The following is a 22,389-nucleotide window of genomic DNA, read 5'->3' on the forward strand; positions in this document are numbered from 1 at the left end:
AATTAGATCTCTAATGCACACATAATCGTAAATCTTCACAGGTGACAACACAAATTCCATACTGAGCACAAGATGAATATGGAGCCAGCCAGTCACACGCACATGTAAACTTGATATTGACATCAGGATTGGACAAAACTCAGAACCGAAAAATTGGCCCCGTTTCAAGTGATGAGTTGAAATTTGAGTTGAATTAACGCCATTCTACAGGAAACGGAACTTGAATGTTATGAAGCTGAATTTCAATTCTGAGAAATTCATGGAATTGTGGAAAATTAATTGTTCTTCCACCCTAATCCATGTGTTTGTAAAGTGTTTAAAACCTTTGATTTTTTTTTTTTTTTTTTTCACTTGTTGAGGTTATATTAAATGAATTTATTTCTGTTAATTAATAGGGAACCAGCACTTTTTTTAAGAAATAGCCCCTCTGTTAAGATTTTTAATATTGAAAATCTATAATACTTAAAATTAAATACTGAAATGTGTATGATAAATTATGTATTTTCACCCATTCTTGAGAACCTGTGGCATTTTTGAGTACCTGGTGTATTCTTAAATGTATATTCTCTTAATTTATTTCTACTCGTAAATTAAAAAATGTGCCTTTCAATTAGTCCTATTTCCTATTTGCTCACCTTTATTCTAGTTATTCTAGTTCAATTCGCATTCTGGAACAGAATTTGGGATTTAAAAAGCATTCATAATTCAGTTCTGAATGCCAAACAAAATTCACTGATATCCTTGGGTGATATCCAAATTTAGGTGAGGCGATCATATTCATTCCAAACAATGGTAATTACAGAAAATGTTTCCGACAAAATCAAGTTGCATTTGTAGTGTAAATGCTGCTCCTTCCTTTTGTGCCTTAACATCACCAACCTTTTCTTTCCTTTTCTTGCCTTTTATCAACATGCAGTGCACTCAACTGTGTACTCAGTGTACCATGCACTCAACTGACGTACCAACTAATATATGTATTCAGAGACCCTTTCCTTTGAAATCCGATCACAAGTGGTCACAGGAAACATATTTGAGATCTTGCTACCTGGTCTTGCTACCTGGTGATTGATTCTGCTACAGTGGGGTGTCTAGGGGTCTATTAAATGGCAAGTGATATAGTTTGGAGCACCCTGTGACAGACTTCATGTAAAATACATTGATGCTACTCACTCTTTTTATCTATTTACACATATATTTACCTAAAGGTTCAATATTTGTACCTTAAAGTCAAGGCAAGTCACCTTTATACAATACAGATTGTGTCAAAGCAGCTTTACAGTGTCAAACAGGAAAAACATGTGCTGATAATGCAAGAGCACAATAGAAAACAGTCAGTTTATCAGTTAAAGTCAGTTCATTGTTGATTCAGTGATGTCATCGTCCAGCTCAGTTCAGTTCTCTCCCAATAGTGTCTGTGCAGTCAAGTCAATGTTGACAGAAATTGTGTCCCCAACTAAGCAAGCCAAAGGCGACAGTGGCAAGAAACCAAAACTCCCATCGGTGACAGAAACGGAGAAAAAAACCTTGGGAGAAACAGGCTCAGTCCCGGTGCCAGTTCTCCTCTGGCCAGACAAAGTAGCATGGTGTGGTTTAATTCCAGGCTGCAGCACATGTCAGATTGAGCAGAGGACTCGTGGTCTTGTGCCGATGGGATCTGTTTCTAGGATTTGTCTAGTTGACATGGTCTCTGCTGACATTCAGGGCTGTAGAGGTCATCTCTAGGTGCTGATCAATCATCTGGACTGAATACGAACTGGATCAAAGTGACCGCAGTGACCATCTGATCTGCATTACGGACTGGATCTGGGTGGCTAGGTGGTGACCTTGGAATAAAAATTAAACCGACTAATATTAGCGTAGATGCAAGTACACCGGGTGTTATGGGAAGTGTTCCCGGTTCCGGTTGACCTAATTAATGCAGCCTAACAATCCTTTAATGGATATGAATTATAGAAAAATGATTGTGTGTTATGTGTATGCCAGGTTAAAGAGATGGGTCTCTAATCTAGATTTAAACTGACAGAGTGTGTCTGCCTCCCGCTAAAGCAGGGTTATTCAAATCTTGCCCTCGAGGGCCAGTGCACTGCAGAGTTTAGCTCCAACCCTGATCAAACTCACCTACCTGTGATTTTCTTATGATCCTGAAGACACTGATTAGCATGCTCAGGTGTGTTTGATCAGGGTTGGAGCTAAACGCTGCTGTGCACTGGCCCTCGAGGGTAAGATTTGAATAACCCTGCTCTAAAGATACATATATTAGTATCCAAAGCAGGGGTGTCAAACTCAGTCCCTGGAGGGCCGGTGCACTGCAGAGTTTTATTCCAACTCTCAATTCATGTTTTAACACAGTTGGCCTTTGCAGCAGAGCCAACGTTTCTTCAGCGGACTGCATCTAAAGGTGTGCTCGCTCATAAAACTGCTATTACCATGTCTGCCTCAGTATTCTTCATCCAATGCCGTGAATTGCTTAGTTTTGTCTTCCTTGTAACGAATTTAGCCCGAGTTCACATTAGTGCTTTGTTTTCATTTCATCTCTCTCCTTCTTTCATGCCGTCCTCAGGAACTGCCATAGTCTGTCAAAGACATCTCCTCCTCATCCTCAGCCAGAACTCCTCACAACATCAAAGAAAGCTGGGGAGAAGAAGAGCGGGAAGGAGGGGTCTGCCTTGTATCTGGGTTTTGATGGGGAAGACGGTGGAGGAGAGGGGGAGGGGCGAAAGCGATTGAGAGAGAGAGAGAGAGGCAGGTATGGAGGGAGGGAAACAAGAGGATGAGAGAGGAACGAAGCCAACCAACCAGCTGAAAGAGAACGAGCGATCGGGGCTGTTTGAACGTGGCAGGGAGAAAAGGAGGGAGGAGGGAGAGAGAGAGGGTGAGAACGATTGTCAGATCCGAGGAAATAGAAGTGTTACTATTGCACGGCTTCTGGAGCGGTGTCTGCCCGCTGAGGATAGGCATTGGCTCCCAGCGCTCACCGGCTCACAGGACACGCTCTAAAATGTAATTTCCAAAGGCCTAATTGTTGCCACGGTGATTTATTTTCCTTCATTTCATTTTTCTTTCTTTTTTTTGTTTTATCTGCCTTCTCTCTCTCCTCTCCTTCTCTTTTTGTCATTGCTGTATTTCCCCCCCGTTTTTTACCAGCTGCTGGATTTTCCCCTTCTTTTATAACTGCTGTCATTCTCTCCATTTACAAAGGAAGGATCTACAAATAGCGGCAACCACAGCAAGACAGTAAGTGGGGCTTATTTCTCCTTACGCCTGTGCCGGGGGGATGCATGGAACGGGAGGCTGGTGAAAATGTACGGAGGATGAGCGATGAATGGATCCTGAAAGGGGTTGTAAGAGTAGACGCTGGCTGGTGGTTTGCCATTCACAGTTGAACCATTCAAATCTGGAAATATAAGCTATTGGGAAACAGAGGCGACCTGTGCATGCGCTGTATCTGCTATACTGAGTGAATGATGTGAGGAGATCAGACTGGGCTGGTGTTTCTTATTATCTGTAGTTTGGCTGCAGGCTCACTTAAAACAGGAGGTGCATGAAGCGCAGAAAGAATAGCTGAATACTGCATCAGCAGGTTGTAAGTTTTACTGGATATATATTTGTATGTCTTCGTTAGAAAGAGTTTGGCGCAGAAAAAGATCATCATATTGATAAAAATGACAAGTGATACAAATCAGTTCCTGGCACAGAGTGTAATATGTTTTTTCTCCTCTGTATTTTAAAGGGAGAAGCCTGATATGCAGTATCCTGTCACTCCCTGAAACACACCCACCCACATACATTGGCATGCATGCAGACTTACTGAGCAGTGCTAACAGACTGATCTAAAAGCATGGCAGCTCTCTCATATGATTGCATCTCTTAAATGCCACATCAGTTTTCTTTTCTGTTCACTGCCTTTTGTCTTTTTTCTCGTAAGAAGAATTTGCTGTTAAAGGGAAATTTCTTTCATCAATTATTCACTCTCATGTCGTTTAAAATTTTTATGATTGTCTTTATTGTATGGAGCACAAAGGGTGAAATATTGAATATTATGGCGGACGCTCTTTTCCATGCAATTACAGTGAACTGCAGATTCAAAAAAGCACCATTAGAGTATCATAAATGTGGTCCATACGACTAGTGCACTGTTTTCCAAGTCTTATGAAGCCATGCAAAAGCTTTGCTAGAACAGACCGAAATTTAGGTTATTAATATCTTTGTGCGCAAATCAGTTCAGATTCATTAAAAAAGATCTGACTTGACGTGTTCACAAATCCACAAACACGCCAAAGAGAGCTGGCGCAAACGTCATTATTTTCAGTGAATAACAGCTTAAGTTCTTTTATATTTTTGTTGCACAGTTTTAACTTCAATTGATCCAGAATATTGCACTTCTGACAGTCATATGGACCCCTTTTTGTGTTCTTTTTTTTAGGCCTTATGCTTTTCCATGTGGCAATAAACATAGAAAACAGTCTTAAAAGATTTGTCCTTTTGCTTTTCATGGAAGAAACAAAAAATAGTACTGGTTTGGAACAATGTGAGGATGAGAAAATTATGGCAGATTTTTCATTTTGAGTGTATTATTTTTATATTATGTTTATCTGGCATATGCTATTTATCCCAGATTAATATTAATTATAAAAAGTTGTGAATATAAGAAGGCTAGGTACTTTTCAGGTGATTGCCATTATCACACCATTCATTACAAATTCTTCTTCGCCCACAGATAAACACTGGTGCTCAGACAACCCACTGAATGCCCTTTAAGTAGACAGCAAACTCCACACCACACAGTCTAGAAGTGGCACACAGGTGAACCGACAAGCAAACATTCTCCCCTCTGCATGGATCATGTGAAGAGATCTTGAGACCGTGGCAGTGTGTCTGCATGTGCTGTTACACAGGGATGGGTGTGTTGATTTGGTTTGGGACTGTGCCCTGCCATTATCTGCTGAATCTATTATTACAGTGGTTCCCAATCCTGGTCCTGGAGAACCGCCAACACTGCACGCTTTTGGTGTCTCTTTTATCTGACACACATTTGAGGTCTTGGTGTCTTCACTAATGAGCTGATGAGTTGAATAAGGTGTGTTTGAATAGGGAGGCATCTGAAATGTGCAGTGTTGGGAGAACCACTGTATTATTAGAAGCCTTTGTTTTTCCGCGTATATTCTCCTCTGATATTGTTGCAGGTCTTTGCTGCGGTCACCCATAATTACATGATATATGTATTTCTAGCCACTTATTGTGAGATTGAGAGAGAAAGAGAGAAACAATGCGGGGGAGGGAAAAATAATAAGTAATGAAGCCAACGAGAAATGAAGATCTGTGGCTAATTACCTCAAACAGCTGTTAAAAATGAAGGACATGTATGGCAAGAGTTCTTTATGCTGAGAATAAGTACAATATTTTGAAAAATTGTTAAATACATATTTCCCAGTAAAACAATAACATTTTATTAAAACTAATAAAACTTGTTTTTTGAGGATGTATTTTTTTTTGTTTACGAAGCATAAATCACTGAAGCATAATTCACTAAATTTGGTTATTATGCTTAAAACTTGAAATAACGACAATTACTGATTAAAAAATGGAAGGAAATATGTATAGTTGTAAAGACTAAAAGGGAGATTCTTTCCTTACAAACAAAATGTTATTAAATATATGCGTAACAGCATTAAAAAAATATATAATACAAATTATTTATCAATAGAATAAGAGAAACAAAACCTTTCAAACAAACCTTTTTTCCTGGCACAGATATTGGGGCAGAATTGTGTTTCCAGCATTGCATGTAATTAAACATTTCTTCCTCAGTCACACGCTGTCACAACTGTCACACTCTCTCCATTTTACCCTTTAAATGCACACATACACGTTTTGCCCCATGCATATCATGCATACACATGGATGTATCCAGGGTTGTGCAAAACCACTTATTTATTGTGATATATAATATTATTACATACTTAGTCATGTGATGGTAAAGCTGAATTCTCAGCAACCATTACTCTAGTCTTCAGTGTTACATGATCCTTCAGAAATGATATATTACCTTTTTGCTGCTCAAGAAACATTTCTTATTATCAGTCTTTAAAACCGAAGTGCTACTTTTGTGCTAATTTTGTGGAAACCATTATACCTATTTTTCAGGATTGATTGACGACTTTAAAGTTGAAAAGAAAAGCATTTATTTGATTTAAAAAATAAAAATCATTTGCAACATTATAAAAGTCACATACTGCAGATAAGTGAGAGCAGCGTCAACTACCCTGACCCATCCCTAGTGAAGAGTGAAAGTATTTCTTTCCAGTTATTTGATATTTGTATTTATTGCCTCTTCCACTTCTCCATTTAGAGATGGTGCTGGTATGTGTGAGTACCACCACTCTCAACACTTTTCTCTCATTATGCTCCGCAGAAAGATCTCCTGCGACGCATCCTCACACTTGTAACAGTGGATGAGGAGAAATGTTGTCATCTTAACATAGTAACAGCTCACACCATTTCAGCTGGCTTAGATAAATGATCACACACTGAAATAAAGATCTACAGCAGGTGTGGACAACCTGACAACTACCACACATTGGTGCATTTCCACTGAACAACAGAACTTGCGTTGCTTCTGGGAAACACACCTCAGAACAATTGTAATCAGCATAGTCTGATGTTCTTCTCACATTGTCCTGTGAAATGAGTAGATACAAATGTGCCATTCAATAAATATTTCCATCCTGAGCATGTTCTAATAATACATTTGCCTGTCTAAGCTATTGAAAGCAGGCGGTGGGTGCTACCTGGCCAACATGGATCTGACAATTTGGCCAGCATGGAGGCTTGATATAGTGCTCACTGTTTCATTCCTGTTCATTTTACTCAACTTCTATTAGGTGATGTTTGTTCTCTGTTCCATCCTGACTTCTTGGCTGTTCCCGTCCACTTCCCCTCCTCCTCGTCCACTCTTTATGCACTTTACTTCTTTGTCCCCTGTGAGCTTTTCTTGCCCTCTCGTCCTTTTTTTCCTCTCAGTGTGTTTGCCCAACAGTTGAAGATGGTGAATCTCTCCTTCCTCTAATATTTACTGTATAGGCTATTGGAGGGATAATTAGAGTTTTCGGGATTTAGCCCAATCATTTTACGCACTTCCGCTCACGTTTTTTCTCCTTCTCTCACTCTGCTCGCAGTAAAGGACTGATCTGGGACAGACGGTCTCCCTAGCGCTCTGGCCTACTTCAGCTCTGTCCTTTATCTCTCACCTCCCCAAACTCTCTTTTTTCCACTTTCCATCTGTTTATCCCTCTTTTGCTCTGCGTGTCTCTCTTTGGCGTAAGGGTTGATGACTAGTGTTGGGGGAAGTTACTTGTGAAACTAATGCATGACAATGTTACGTTACTTTTATAAAAAGTTGTTACATTTTTACTTTTATGTAACTTGTTCTCACTGACAGCTGACTGAGACTCTTTCTTTAACAAAGTAGAAGCACTTTGCTTGGCTTACAGATGTGTTTATTTTCTTTTATTTTATTTACATTAAAATGCTTTTTGTGTGTGTGTGTGTGCCGTAGACAAGAGTTTTTCCACTGACACATTTTGTGTCACACACAGGCTGTACTGTGAAATGTGCACACTGATTGTCATAACAACGGCAAAGTTTTTGAGGCCACCTGCGGGCTTAAGGAGAGAGTAGATCCACCGCTGCTCTGAGGAATCACCCGAAAACAGAGTACAGCTGGATCTTCCTTAAGCATGAAGCTTTAGTTTTGTTTAGTAGCAGTAGTTTGAAGTTTTTATCACATACATCTCACTGTGGATTGAAAGAAATTGCCAAGATCAGTGCAAGTACATTTACATGCACATTCAAAGTTAATCATCTGTCAGACTAAAACAATGTCTTTTTAAAACATTGTATAAACACTTTATTGCTTCTTAAATTGCATCAGTTAAATTTTTGCAAATATACTTCAACTCTGATAATGGTCCCTTAAATTTATTCACCCTCATGACATGGCATGGCATAAACCTGCATGGCTTTATTTCTTCCTTTATTTTGACCATAAAATTAAATTCAGTGGGGTCCAGTGTTGTTTGGAACCCAATGTTTTTCAACATATCTTCCTTTGTGTGAAGGGAAGGGTTTGAAACGGCAGAAGGATGAACAAATTATGACAGATTATTTGCATTATATGTTGTGGCTTCTGTTCCTCAGAAGTGGATGGTGCTTTGTTGGTGTACCCACCAGGTTTTTATTTGTATTTTTTTAATCTCGACCATGAAAACATCCTGGGTCAATTATCTTCACCAAAAAGTCAATGCTTGTTGACCAGCATTATTTGCAGGTAAATAGCATGACATTGCTGGTCCACCACCTGTATAGGCACCAAACCAATAATACGTTGTTTTAAGATGGTCTTTTCAGGAGGGGAGGTTGATGTTGACCAGTGGTTTTTGACTGTTGAAGTGTTATATAAGAAAAGGTGTCATGCACTCTGGTCGTTTCTGGCTTTGGCAGAACTGGAGTGTCGTGCCAAAGCCCCCTTGCACTGACAGAGCTGTTCCCCCTTGTGACTGATGAAAGACCCAAACACAAGTCCTGCTGCTGAGAATAGTCTAGCACTTTGGAAACTCGAGCAGAGTCAGCGTGAGATGATGCCGGCATTGGTGTGAGCACAGGGCATTGGGGTGTTTCTCACAGCAGTGGTTGAGCATGTGTATGCTCAAGTAGAACAGAACCCTTTTGTTGAATCTCAAGAGGATGGCATCACTCTCTGTTCCTTTGCTTCACTATAAAAATTCAAGAGAAATACAGTTGCAGTAATGCAGTTGCATGCTGGCATCCCCCTTCCTTCCCGCTCTGTGCATGAGGAAACACTCATTCATGCCAACTGTTCTGAGTGATTGGATGAAGTCTCCTGCACTTCTGTGGAGCAGATCCCAGTGTAATAGTGCTAATTGCACCACTGAGAGGGAAATAGGGATGCAGTAAATGAGGGGGAGTGGGGCATGAATTTTCTCAGCAGTCACCAGTGCATCATCAAAGTATAGCTATTTTTAGACCAGTTGGCGCAGAACAGCAGTTTAAAACTGCCATGGCAGTGCATTACGCCCCATATTGACTTTTCTATGGACTTTTAGCTGCTTATGCACATTAATTAAGTGTTGATGTTCAGGTTCAGTAAGATTACTCTTATACAACAGTTCTTTCTGGTCCTCGAATCTGACTGGCTGTTAAAAGTGCAATATTATAGAAATAACCAAAGTCCTCCAACCATTTCACCATTTGTATCACTCTGCTTGCCGTATTTCTCACAGCGAGTGTCATACCGGATGCCCAAATCCACTTTAGACCATTTCATGGAGCGCACGCACCTGGCCTGAAGTTAACTTCCGGTCTGTGTTTGTTTATCAGTCTGGCTATGGCGCCGGCTACAAACGCAGTTAAAGTTAAAGTGATGAGTAATGCAGTTGGGCTCAGGTTGTTGTGCTGTGTTTCCCATACATTTATTAATTTGTGGTGACCCGCCACGATATCCACTGACCCATTTTCCAAAAGGCTTCGTTGAATAAACATGAGCACGTACTGCACGTTTAAAAATCAAAACGAGGCGCGGGTATTTTAATATCACTGTATTTCTGAAGGAAGGAAATTTTCGATGTTATTTTCATTTCATCTTGCATGTTATATGCCTGATAAAGCAGGGCTTGCAAGCTCAGTGCTGCTTTGTGTACAGCAGTGGTTCTCAAACCTCTGCTTCTCCCGCTTTAAAGCACCTCCTGCAAACATATTTAGCCTGTTATCAAAAATAATCTATTCTAGAGGGACTTAGCTGTTGTTATCAATTATATTTGGAAGTTTACCGGAAGTTAAGTTAGGGCAACAAAAGCGTGCATCAGCAACAACATTTTATTATGTTGCCGTCAAAAAAACAAACAAAATAATTAAAAAATAATACTGTTTTTCTGTCACGAAACACAGTTTTAAGAGTTTTTAGGTGATAACGTACTTGTTTAGAATTAATTTATTATTAATTAATCTATTATTTGTTCCAGAGCAAATAGTTTTAGCTGAGGGCAAAATATCATTTCATTATATTTTATGTAACTTCAGTGCTGTCAAAGCACTGCCTTTGTACTTTAAACTGAATTGTCTAGCAACTTTTATGGTGGCTGTTGTTGTTTATTATTCAATAAATAATATGTTATATACATAGTAGTATTTAGTATTTGGAAACTGTGTGTGTTCGAGAGTTTTACGAGTCAGCGGTAAAGACTTTTATATTGAAAGAGACTGAAACGGAAGTTATTTTTACTTTTAATAACAGCTTGTAAGACGCAGCCAACAAATGCAGTGAGCAGCGCTGTCATCGGAAATCACCCTTAACAGATGAAAGGACAGTACAACAAAGATATGACTTTCCTCAGCAGACATTCAAAACTAAGGTTTAATTGTGAATATGAGATTGATTGCTGTATCAGATGCAGGTAATCAGTCCAGCTCCTAAATCTCAACTCTACATAATACAGTGAGTTTTCATACAGTCATACTTTTAATGAAGCAACTCAACTTTCCTTTGTTACTAGTTCTAAAGTGACATTTTCGAATTTATAACAGACCTTGAGATTTGAAATCCATGGTGGAAGGAAGTAGTTCTGCACAAAAGAGGGTTTTAAAAGACACACCGTTGTTGTTTTCCTTTTATATTTACACACTCGTGCCATCGAACTGTTGTATAAATGCAATATCACACTCACACGTAGACGTGAGATATGGCTGTACATCGGCACGCTGTGATTACCTACGGCAGTCGAGTCTATGAACTAATCACAGGCGTGCCAATATACAACCATATCTCACGTCTTCAAATGTGATAGTGCTCATATATCAGGGGTTTTCAAACTGAGGTATGCTAGGGTGTCTGTTTTGAAATTTCACAGAGAAAAAAATATATATTTACATTTCTGTATATTCTTACTTTTAAAAGACGGTAGGTATTCACAAGATTAATAGTAATAATTTTGGTTTTATCGAGAGATGTTGTTTTATAATAATAGTAAAACTAAAAATGTATCCGTCCTACAAGACATATATCGTATGTATGGAAAATATTCAAATTTGCAAACTGGAATGAGTTGAATAATGGATGCATGAAATTTCCTATAATAATAATATAAAATCAAATAAGCCTAGTTTTTTTAAATAATTTTTTGAAAAAACAATTTTAATTAATTAATAGATTTTTATCACACTCAGGGATCATCATATTTTGGGCTTTTTGTCATCACAAAGTCTCTGCTCTATATGCCCGCAGCCCACTACTAAAAATGGAAAGTTTTTTTTTTTCACCCTTTAAAATATTTAAGAAATATGTTTAAAAATCTGAATCCTTATCAAGTAAATCAAGAACTACTGTAAAATTCACTTAAAAACTTGGGAGACTTGAAAACATCCAGCTCCTAAAACATACAGAATCTTGAGAACCACTGATGTGTAAACATACAATCACTGACTGATTTTTTTTAACTGATATTAGCCGCCTCTAAAGCCTTTTAAGGGTGCAGATATTTCACCACACACCCTTCTCAGTATTCGTAATATCATTCAGTCTTATCAGTGAACCATGTCAGGCAAATGGACAAACAAACATGTTTAACTTGTCTTTTTGTGTTAGCTGATCAAAACTGCAATGAAGAATGAGCTACAGCATGTTAGTGTGTGGCTAAGAAGCGCTCATCTTCATTCAAAGGGATTATGCTGCTGAGACCTGCTTAATGAAGACAGGGGAGACAATCTGTTACTCATGAATACTTCTGCATAAAATCACATTGTTTGCAGAATCATAGTTGCATACAAAACCTGTAGTAATCCAGCCATGCTTGCTTTTCTTCAGTTGTATAACACAGCCGACGCTTCTGATGAGAATATCAGTGTGCAAAAATGGCTATGGCTCACCACTGCAGATGCTCAAAGACTGAATTCCATTAAGGCAAATAACAGCATCCGGATTGTTTATTAGGAGTGTGTTTTAGAGTTGCGCTGAGCCGATTAACTCTGTGTGTGATCCATTGCATTGGTAGATGAATAGCTTGTTTGAGGCCAGCTATGTATGCCTGCTATCTTTCACTCTCTGTTCATCTATTGCAGGTCTAATAGCCACATACTTCAGCTCACAGCGCTAGATGCCTGTTGCAGCAGCTGTGCTAAACTTGCAAATGTACCTCCTCATATGCTGACTGTTTTGGCTCAGTTTATCAGTGTCAGCCGCACACAGACCATCAATCAAACTTCAGCTTAGCTGCGGTGGCAGTGTCAGCTCAAGTCAACAACTTGATCAATAGGCTTTTAGAGCCATCCTCCTCGTCAGTCATGTCCTTTTTTAGGTTAATGTTGTGGCTGTGAGTTGACATGGAAATGTCAGTGAAGTCACCTGTTATTTTGTGTAATTGTTTACATTTGTTAATGCTTATTTATATTTTTACCTCTAATTTTTATTTGTTTGTTTTGTTCATTTTTAGCATTTCCTGGGTTCTTAAAGGGAAAAGTCACCCAAAAGTGTAAATTCTGTCATCATTTACTCACCCTTAAGTTCTTCCAAACCTGTATGAACACAAAAGAAGACACTTTGAAGAATGTTGGTAACCAGGCAGTTAATGGTAGCGATTGACATCCGTAGTTTGGGGGGAAAAATCCCATGGAAGTCAATGATTACCATCAACTGTTTGTTTACCAACATTCTTCAAAGTGTCTTCTTTGTGTTCAGCAAAAGTAAGGAACTCATACAGGTTTGGAACAAGTGGAGGGTGAGTAAATAATGACAGAATTTACGTTTTTGTGAAGTATCACTTGAAATCCACAACAAATATTTCTGTATAGGCTCAGAACTTTGTATATTTAGTATATTTGATTAGCCAAGTTTTGGATAAGTGTTTTGGAAGTTGCTGGACTTGATACAGGGCTGAAAAATGTATATTGACTTTAGAACATTTTCAATGACCTCAAAATGCCACTTTTGAAATTTTCAAGTTTTCCAGGACTGTGCATGGGAACAGTGCTGATATGTGCGTTTTAAGCAGAAAATACAAGGTGGTGAATACAAGGACCACTGGTGTTGGCTTTTTTTTTTTTTTTTTCGTACATGAGGAATGTAGGAGAGAAAGAGGAGAGAAAAACCAAAACAGATTCAGAACAGTTCTTCTTTCTCTGAAACAGGTGTGTGTTCAAGCCTATAGCTATAAGCCTGAAGAGATGTGAGCAATATGTGACAGCATAAATTATAAGAAAACAAGAGCCCATCTGTGCACTTGCATCAAGTTTGAACAAACACTAGTTTTGAGTCATATTTTACACACATTTTTATGAACATGTGGCAATGACCTACCTGCTGATATCTGCAGATTTATTATGTAAATCATATATTTGTCAACCATCAGTTGCAATAATGGGCACATGTGAGTGAAGAGTGTCATGATGTATATTATTATTAAGCAGCTCTCTGGAATACGTGGTCAGTCACAACAAATATCTGTCAGGTATATCATATTATTTGCCATTTTCTATTCCCCACTCATCTAAGTAAGTAACCGGCACTACTTTGATGTCTCTCGTATCACACTGTGGACATCAGTTATCAACTGTATAGTGAAAATGACCTCAGACAACTTCAGTTTTAATATGGCTGCAGACTGCTCAGAATCTGGTCCTAATCACTTTTTAAACTTCAAACACTTCAGAAGATTCAGAAATTGAAAACTCTAGTGCCTTTAAATGGTTGCAGGACTCAGGTCAAAGATTTTTTTAGCAGTCATTTTAGCATTTTGTGTACAGTCGTGGCCAAAAGATTTGAGAATTACATAAATATTGGAAATTGGAAAAGTTGCTGCTTAAGTTTTTATAATAGCAATTTGCATATACTCCAGGATGTTATGAAGAGTGATCAGATGAATTGCATAGTCCTTCTTTGCCATGAAAATTAACTTAATCCCAAAAAAAAACCTTTCCACTGCATTTCATTGCTGTCATTAAAGGACCTGCTGAGATCATTTCAGTAATCATCTTGTTAACTCAGGTGAGAATATTGACGAGCACAAGGCTGGAGATCATTATGTCAGGCTGATTGGGTCAGAATGGCAGACTTGACATGTTAAAAGGAGGGTGATGCTTGAAATCATTGTTCTTCCATTGTTAACCATGGTGACCTGCAAAGAAACGCGTGCAGCCATCATTGCGTTGCATAAAAATGGCTTCACAGGCAAGGATATTGTGGCTACTAAGATTGCACCTAAATCAACAATTTATAGGTTCATCAAGAACTTCAAGGAAAGAGGTTCAATTCTTGTAAAGAAGGCTTCAGGGCGTCCAAGAAAGTCCAGCAAGCGCCAGGATCGTCTCCTAAAGAGGATTCAGCTGCGGGATCGGAGTGCCACCAGTGCAGAGCTTGCTCAGGAATGGCAGCAGGCAGGTGTGAGCGCATCTGCACGCACAGTGAGGCGAAGACTTTTGGAAGATGGCCTGGTGTCAAGAAGGGCAGCAAAGAAGCCACTTCTCTCCAAAAAAAAAAACATCAGGGACAGATTGATCTTCTGCAGAAAGTATAGTGAATGGACCGCTGAGGACTGGGGCAAAAGTCATATTCTCCGATGAAGCCCCTTTCCGATTGTTTGGGGCATCTGGAAAAAGGCTTGTCCGGAGAAGAAAAGGTGAGCGCTACCATCAGTCCTGTGTCATGCCAACAGTAAAGCATCCTGACACCATTCATGTGTGGGGTTGCTTCTCATCCAAGGGAGTGGGCTCACTCACAGTTCTGCCCAAAAACACAGCCATGAATAAAGAATGGTACCAAAACACCCTCCAACAGCAACTTCTTCCAACAACCAAACAACAGTTTGGTGAAGAACAATGCATTTTCCAGCACGATGGAGCACCGTGCCATAAGGCAAAAGTGATAACTAAGTGGCTCGGGGACCAGAATGTTGAAATTTTGGGTCCATGGCCTGGAAACTCCCCAGATCTTAATCCCATTGAGAACTTGTGGTCAATCCTCAAGAGGCGGGTGGACAAACAAAAACCCACTAATTCTGACAAACTCCAAGAAGTTATTATGAAAGAATGGGTTGCTATCAGTCAGGAATTGGCCCAGAAGTTGATTGAGAGCATGCCCAGTCGAATTGCAGAGGTCCTGAAAAAGAAGGGCCAACACTGCAAATACTGACTCTTTGCATAAATGTCATGTAATTGTCGATAAAAAGCCTTTGAAACGTATGAAGTGCTTGTAATTATATTTCAGTACATCACAGAAACAACTGAAACAAAGATCTAAAAGCAGTTTAGCAGCAAACTTTTTGAAAACTAATATTTATGTAATTCTCAAAACTTTTGGCCACGACTGTAGTTAGTCACATTTCTTTACACATTATCCTTTGTTTTTGTTGCTCTTATTGTTGTAATGTTTTGTGCTGCTGTCAAAAACATTGAGATTTTAATCTAACCAGAGACTAACCAGATGAAATCATAATATTTAAAAAAAAAAAAGAGGTCAAAAAGATAAAAAATACTGTACTGTAATACTCTCTCATATTGCTGCAATAGGATGGTGTGTCCTCCGGTGTGTCAGAGCAGTTATATTGCCCTCACTATGTGCTCAATCATCCGTTCATCCCATTTATAAGAGATTATGATGAACGAGCCAGACTCTCATCCACACAAGGATCCCGGTTTTGATCCTCTTCAGGTCTTATTCAGAATGCTGTGGGTGGGTCAACCAGGCAAGCAGGCATCTTGAGGTTGTGCCTTGCAATGATGGATTCAGGATAGATTGGTGTGATTGGTTGGAGTGGCTGTGTGCATCAATAATGGAGGCGCTGCTGGTTGTATTTATAGTAACAGTGGAGGGTGGCAGCACTGTGAATGGGGAATGATATATGACAGAACCTCCCTAACTACTCAGCTGCCCGCCTGCTTGCCTGCGAGGCCGGTGTGAGTGGACGGCAATTGCCATGACTAACAGCTGCAGAAATAGTGGGTGGTGGGGCCCTGGAGGTGTGCATGTATACTGGCAGACTTTGACGCACACAAACAAACATAAATTTGCAACTTTCAGTGCTACATTTAGCTGAAAACATATTTTCTTATCTTGTGTCTGAAGTTCTGTCCAAACAGTTAAATAAATATTTTTGGGTTCAGTACAAGCTCAATGGGGAATATGGCACATGACCAAATCAGAAAACCAGTCTCATCAATTCCACTTTTAAGAGAATGTGTTAATAGCAGTATGAACTGACAGTAATATCTATGGACTTTTAAGGCAATTAGCTAACCTGCCTATTTCTTTTTGTTGTAGCCATTTTATTGTTTTTTAATATCTTAATGTTAGTAAGAACAAAAAGAAGTGTGACCTGTTTTACACAATACAGAAGTTTGTGGCGCTATTGACAGCACTTGGCATAATGTTGATTACCACAAAAATAAATTTCCGGTTTACCACGCATTGTTTCAGCTGTAACGTTGTTCTCATTTTTATGTCTTAGGTGTTGTCATGGCAACAAAGTTGTGTAGTTCAATTTAACTTTGCAGTAAAGGTTAGTAAGCAATATTTGATAATAAAATCATATTAACTTGTGGCATTGATAATTTATCACTTACAAATTGGCCCCATTCACTTTCATTGTAAGTCACTCTCACTATAATTCTGATTGTATTGTTGATTGAGAACTTGTATTAAACCCAGTATAAGCTTTTCTCACAGACACAATGGCTGAAAATATTTTTCCCTTATTATCAAGGCTTAAGATTTATGTATGGCTTCCTTTCAACATAAGGTCACTGCTGTTGGCTCTTCAGTCTCTGTCCAGGTGGTCGCTTCTATGTCTTACAGGGCGCCGATTCTCCAGAGCTTTGATAATTACGAAAGAAGACTACGTAATGATGGCCATGATCATCACATTAACATCTGAAAGCAGAAAGCCTTCACACTAGACAGGATTGATTTCATTTACATCCCTCAAACGCATTATTGCCAGATTATTGCTTTATTTTCAAATCAGTTATGGACCATTGACTGCAGCAACCTCACTGATCACAGTCTTAGAGATTATAGCGAAGAACAAGCATCACTTGAGTTGTGTCTCCATCAAAAGAGATTATTGGAAATTGATTTTGCAGAATTGGTAATATGATTTATTAAGTTACACTAAATATGTTCACAATACAGTCAGGAGAATCAGATACATCATTGTTCTTCGTGATTTGTACTGCACCTCCTCAAATTGATACGCTAAATCCCAAGCCTGCTCACAGCGTAAGTACTCTTAAAATTAAAAGTGATCATGCCTGCCATTCTTGGAAAATTTTTGACACAGGTTGCAGATGTTTCTTTATGCATCTCTTTAGATGTAATCAAATAGCCCTGTCATGAAATGGCACTTTATCATTTCAGTCATATGCATCATTTATCCTTGTCCTGGGAGTGCGCATCCCTACATTTCCTCAAGCAGAATGCTCAGTTTTGCGTGACAGATGTGGATTTGGACTCATGTGGAAGCTGGAGGAATCCTAAGTGTCTTTTCTGTTCTTTTTATTGCTTTGAATAATTTAAAATGCAAACACAATTAGGAGGTGAAGCGTATACATGTATTGTCGAAGCCAAGGGGCCTGGAGGAGAGGGAGGGGGTGAGAAGTGCTGTTTGAAGTGTTGCCATATTGATTGGCCTATATAGAATAGATTAGAATGATATAAAGACAATTCCTTGTGTTTTGGTTTTCCCCTTTCTTCCACAGTTTGAACATACAAAGTCAAACTTAATCTTCAGCTTCTTGACACTCTTCTCTCTGTTTCCCATCTGACACTCTCCACTAAAATTAATGAGAATATCAAGGCTTCTGTCATTAACTCTCAAAGGCAGAAGCTTTTAGAGGCAGTAGTTAGTGTATGTTAATGAATAACAATTACTGCATGTAAAAAACATATAGCTGAGATAAAAGCCACTGTCATCTCTCTTTATGTTTAACTCTTTATTTATGCATAGATGCTAAGCTAATGATTTTCAATGCACTGGGAATTTGTGAAATGAAGGGTTTTTAATGTGCTCACAAATAAAGGTTCTTTATTGGCATCTGTGGATCCATGTAGAACATTTAAAGGGGTCATGAACTGAAAAATCAAAATTCCCTCAATCTGTTGACATATAAGAGCTCATTGTGCTATAAAAATATCATGTATGTTCCAGAACTCAGAACTTTCTCATTAGTCTAAAAACTGCTTATATGGAAGCCAATCTGCCAAAAATAGCACTTTATGCCACTTTATGATGTAATAGTGTAGCCAAACACCGTGTCCACAGGAGAAGATCAACACCTGCTTCGACATCACTGCCTGTTAAGCCCCGCCCACTGATTTGTGCCTGTAGTAAGTAAATAATGAGAGAGGCAAATGCAGGTTTACAGAGAAACCAAATGATAAACTTTTACCGTGGATTTGTTTATAAACATGGCACAATTCGACGTAGGTTTTCAGAAAGATTGAAACTAAAAAACAATGCTATGCCACTATATTGGATCCGACAGTAATGTCGCACCACACAAGAGTGAATAACTATTTTTATTACATGGTCACTATTGTTTTGTCTGTTATTGGTTTGATATGTTCTGAGTATTTATGCATTTTTAACCTAAATCACAGAAGCGTCCATCTGTGAGGATGTAGGCTGTCAAACACACAGCCAGAGTAGTGGGCGTTTACTTCTGAGTCTACAATCCACCACACATATTCAAACAGAGCATTCAGATAAGAGGGGGTCAAAGATGAGGGGGTATTACTTCTAAATATGATTTTTTTTTATGTAAATGTCTTGATAACATTATAAGTGGACCTCAGAGAACAGTACAAAAAAAAAAAAAAAAAAAAAAGGAAAAGGCAGTTCATGACCCCTTTAACACCCATGGAACTTTTCCATTCCACAAAAGGTTTTTTACAGTGGAAAAAAATGTGCTTCAGTGTTCTTCACACTAAGAAAACTGTGGTTCTTTTAAGAACTTTTCACTTAATGTTGTTTGAGGAAGCCAAAATGGTTCTTCTACACTGCAAATAACCCTTTTGGAAGAATGTACATTGACTTTTCAGTGTTCCGTGGCATCCAGAATATATAATACAGTGGGAATCTAACCAAGACAGCATGCCAGAACATCTGTCAGATTATACTTTTAATGTGCCATTGATGTTTGATGATGGTCATGTCATTTTGAGGGCCGGCAGGAATATGCTTTATTGATCAAGGTGAAGGTGGTTAGAAAGCTGCCCGCTGAACTCCTTTAAATACCAATTTACAACTCATGGAGAGCGCTCTAATATCAGTGACATCAGCTCCAGCTGTAATACTGACATTGCCTTCTAAATGTCAGGATACTATCATTTAACCAATATGTCACTTCTTCAGAGTACTTTATGCTCAGATGATGCAACAAAAGAACAAAGGTGACAAATGACAAAATGCACAATATTAAGAAATTGAAAAAAATATTTTAAATTATGGTACATAAAGAGCATATGGTGGAATTAAATAGTGGAGGAATAAGCAACAGAGGATACAATGAAAATACACTGAAGAGTTTGGTAGTTGCTTGTATCATAGTCCTTTCTGTCATTCATATTGTCAGTTTACAATACCCAAATGGGGTGGTTTTAAATGAATGGTTGTCATTTTGATACTGCAACTCAATCTGTCAAATCCCAGTGAGGAAGACATGTGTGACACTGGCTGGTTCAGAGATTTTAATATTAGAAAGTGACAGCAGTTTTAATGGATGGCTCAGTGGGTCAGAGCATGTTTGTGTGTGTCAAGGCACTTTCCTACAAAATAAGGCATTTTCAACAAATGTTCAATGAAGAAAGGGTGCTTAAATATCTTCTATATTCAAATTAAATGTACATGTTTAAGTTGACAATATTTATATTAAATTAATTAGTTTAATAATAAAAAATAAATAAAATTAAAATAAATAATTAAAATGTTACAAGTTATGCATTCAATACTACAATATCTGCAAAAATTTAGAAAATGAAATAATATTATTTACATGTCTTATAATCATGCTGTAGAAAGGGTTCAAATGTTAAATATATTTCTTGAGTGTCACAAGTTTAAGGAATGGTTTTTTTGTAATGTGGGAAAATCATGCACTAACAGGGATGAGTATTTGATGTTTATATTTAGTTTTACTACAAGGAATGGAGTATTTATTTGATTATTCAATTAATGTAAAAGTTATGAAAATGGTGTATTAGTTGTATGATGCAGTCAGCAATGTGAGTACTTCTAAGGTGGGATGCAACAAAATTGTTTTTCTCACTCAGAAACTGTTAATTAATTAACAATTTAAAATACAATACAGAGAAAATAAAAAATTAAGTTAAATGTGAAATTTTTCAAGTAAAAAGACGAAAACATTATTTTATTGTGAAACATACTTCAAAAATATTTTTAATACGTTTTATTTACACACACACACACACACACACACACACACACACACACACACACACAAAAAAAAAAAAAAAAAAAAAAAAAAACAAACACACAAAAAAAAAACATATTTTATAGTGTGGGATTTGTACCTCTACTGCTTTACACTGCTTTAAAGTGTATTCGTGGAAAGTATCATAATCTTTCCCATTTTTTCCCTTACCATATCACTGCTCAGTTTGACCTATGTTTGTGGAGTGGAATTTTGACATCTGGAGTGCGTGTGTGAATTGCACTTTCGCAGAGGAAGAGAGAGCTTGTACTTGTCGGAGTGCAAGCTCCACTGATCCAGCTTTGTCCCGCCCTTCCTCTCAGCCATCTCTCTGAAACAGACACACAGAGACATTTTAATCCAGTGTTTGCCCATTCAAATCCCTCTGACGGCTGTATCATCGCAAAATATGTCCGTCACAAAATGCCAAGTCAGCTTGGCTTGCACCTGAGGGAGCCTTGGCAAAAAGCAGTGTGGCCTGTCAGGAAACCGCAGCCTGAAATATTGCAATTCTGTCAGTTGGAGGAAGCCCTCAGGCCACAGTGATAACACATCACCACACAGCACTGTCTCAAACACAGTAAACCAGCTTTATTTGACATGTTAATACAGCTATGATTTACCCAAGTATGTCATCATATTTTTGTGGAGGTTTAGTTTGAGGTAAAATCAGTTTGGACTATTTATTCTCAGTATTGTGAGTTGTGTTTTCCTTGCAAACCAACTGCAGCCTGAGAGGATTTTTCAGTTTTGTTTTAATACTCTCAAACACATTTATTTCTAAACCAAATATACTCCACCTCAAGATCAAACAAGAGATTTATCTCCTCAGTTTAGAGAGCTATCGCACAGAAATGATTAAAATATCAGTGTTAATGAAAAAAAGAGATACAATACACACAATCACATCTTCAGCTAGCGTTTAAGAGATTTGTGGGAAACACCTCAATAATGCAGCAGTTTGTGCGTGTAAAGGATTTTGAGGTTGATTCCACTCCTTTTTTTTTTTTTTTTGTCTTTTCAGAGATTTATTTTTCTCTTTGGTTTACCTCAGACTGTCAAGACTACTATTGTTTTTTTTTGTTGTTTTTTTTTTTATATAGCTGTCTGAGCTTTAATTTGTAATAGCCAAAACCCCCATAAGAAAACTGCTTTTTTTCACTTTGTAGTGTTGATTTATTGTGACCATATGATGTGTGTGATCCTTTGGTTAGCTTTTATGATAGCTTAAGTTCTTCGTAGTTGTAGTGTATAATCTGTGTCCATTAGCTCTGTTTTTAACACAAACCTCAGTGCATTAGCTTAGAAAACCTACGCTGACCACAAAACAGCTGAGTCAGTGAAGCCTTTGTGGACCGCACAGATCCAAAGCATCCTGTTCTGTGAAAGTTCACTTGAGGGTGTCTTTTCATACCTACAGGCAAGAAAAAGAAAGGCCAGGAGAGTTTATTGACAAATAAGAGGAGGCAGTTTGATTGTGTAACGCAGTCGTGTTATTTAACAAGTAAGTTTTAATGCAGTCATTTTGTCTGTTTGCTTTGCTAAAGCCAAATAGAAACTTAATTTATTTATGCATGGTACCTCCCACACTGCCACCTAACTCATTACATATTCATGAGACAAACTGGATTAGATTGATTGGACTAGAGGTTATTAAAGGGATAGTTCACTCAAAAATAAAAATGCTGTCATCATTTAATTATCCAAACCTGCATGATTTTTTTTTTACCCTACTGTGCAAAACAAAATGATATTTCGATATTTTTCAACTCTGTTTTTTCCATACAGTGAAATTCAATGTGGTCCAAACACTATTGGAAACCACTGACTTTCATTCTTTTGTGATAAATACAGGACAGGTCATACAGGTTTGGAGCAGTCAGTGTTATTCTGGTATAA

At 38.2% G+C, this 22,389-nt stretch overlaps 1 protein-coding gene across 9 annotated transcripts in view; it reads left to right on the forward strand.

Annotated features, from left to right (window-relative positions):
• Nucleotides 1-2,702: 2,702 nt before the first annotated feature.
• The window catches only part of LOC109055600 (SH3 and multiple ankyrin repeat domains protein 1-like), an 85,035-nt gene continuing 65,348 nt past the window's right edge, over nt 2,703-22,389 (forward strand). Inside the window, exons 1-2 of one of the 9 annotated variants that reach the window (XM_042725055.1) lie at nt 2,709-3,030; nt 3,199-3,234. The gene's annotated coding sequence lies outside the window, so the exon portion shown is untranslated. Of the gene's footprint in view, nt 3,235-22,389 lie in introns of all 9 variants that reach the window. The other 8 variants (XM_042725040.1, XM_042725048.1, XM_042725031.1 and 5 more) reach the window with 8 other exon arrangements.

The sequence above is a fragment of the Cyprinus carpio genome, chromosome A3 (assembly GCF_018340385.1).
Source record: "Cyprinus carpio isolate SPL01 chromosome A3, ASM1834038v1, whole genome shotgun sequence".
Lineage (NCBI taxonomy): Eukaryota > Metazoa > Chordata > Actinopteri > Cypriniformes > Cyprinidae > Cyprinus > Cyprinus carpio.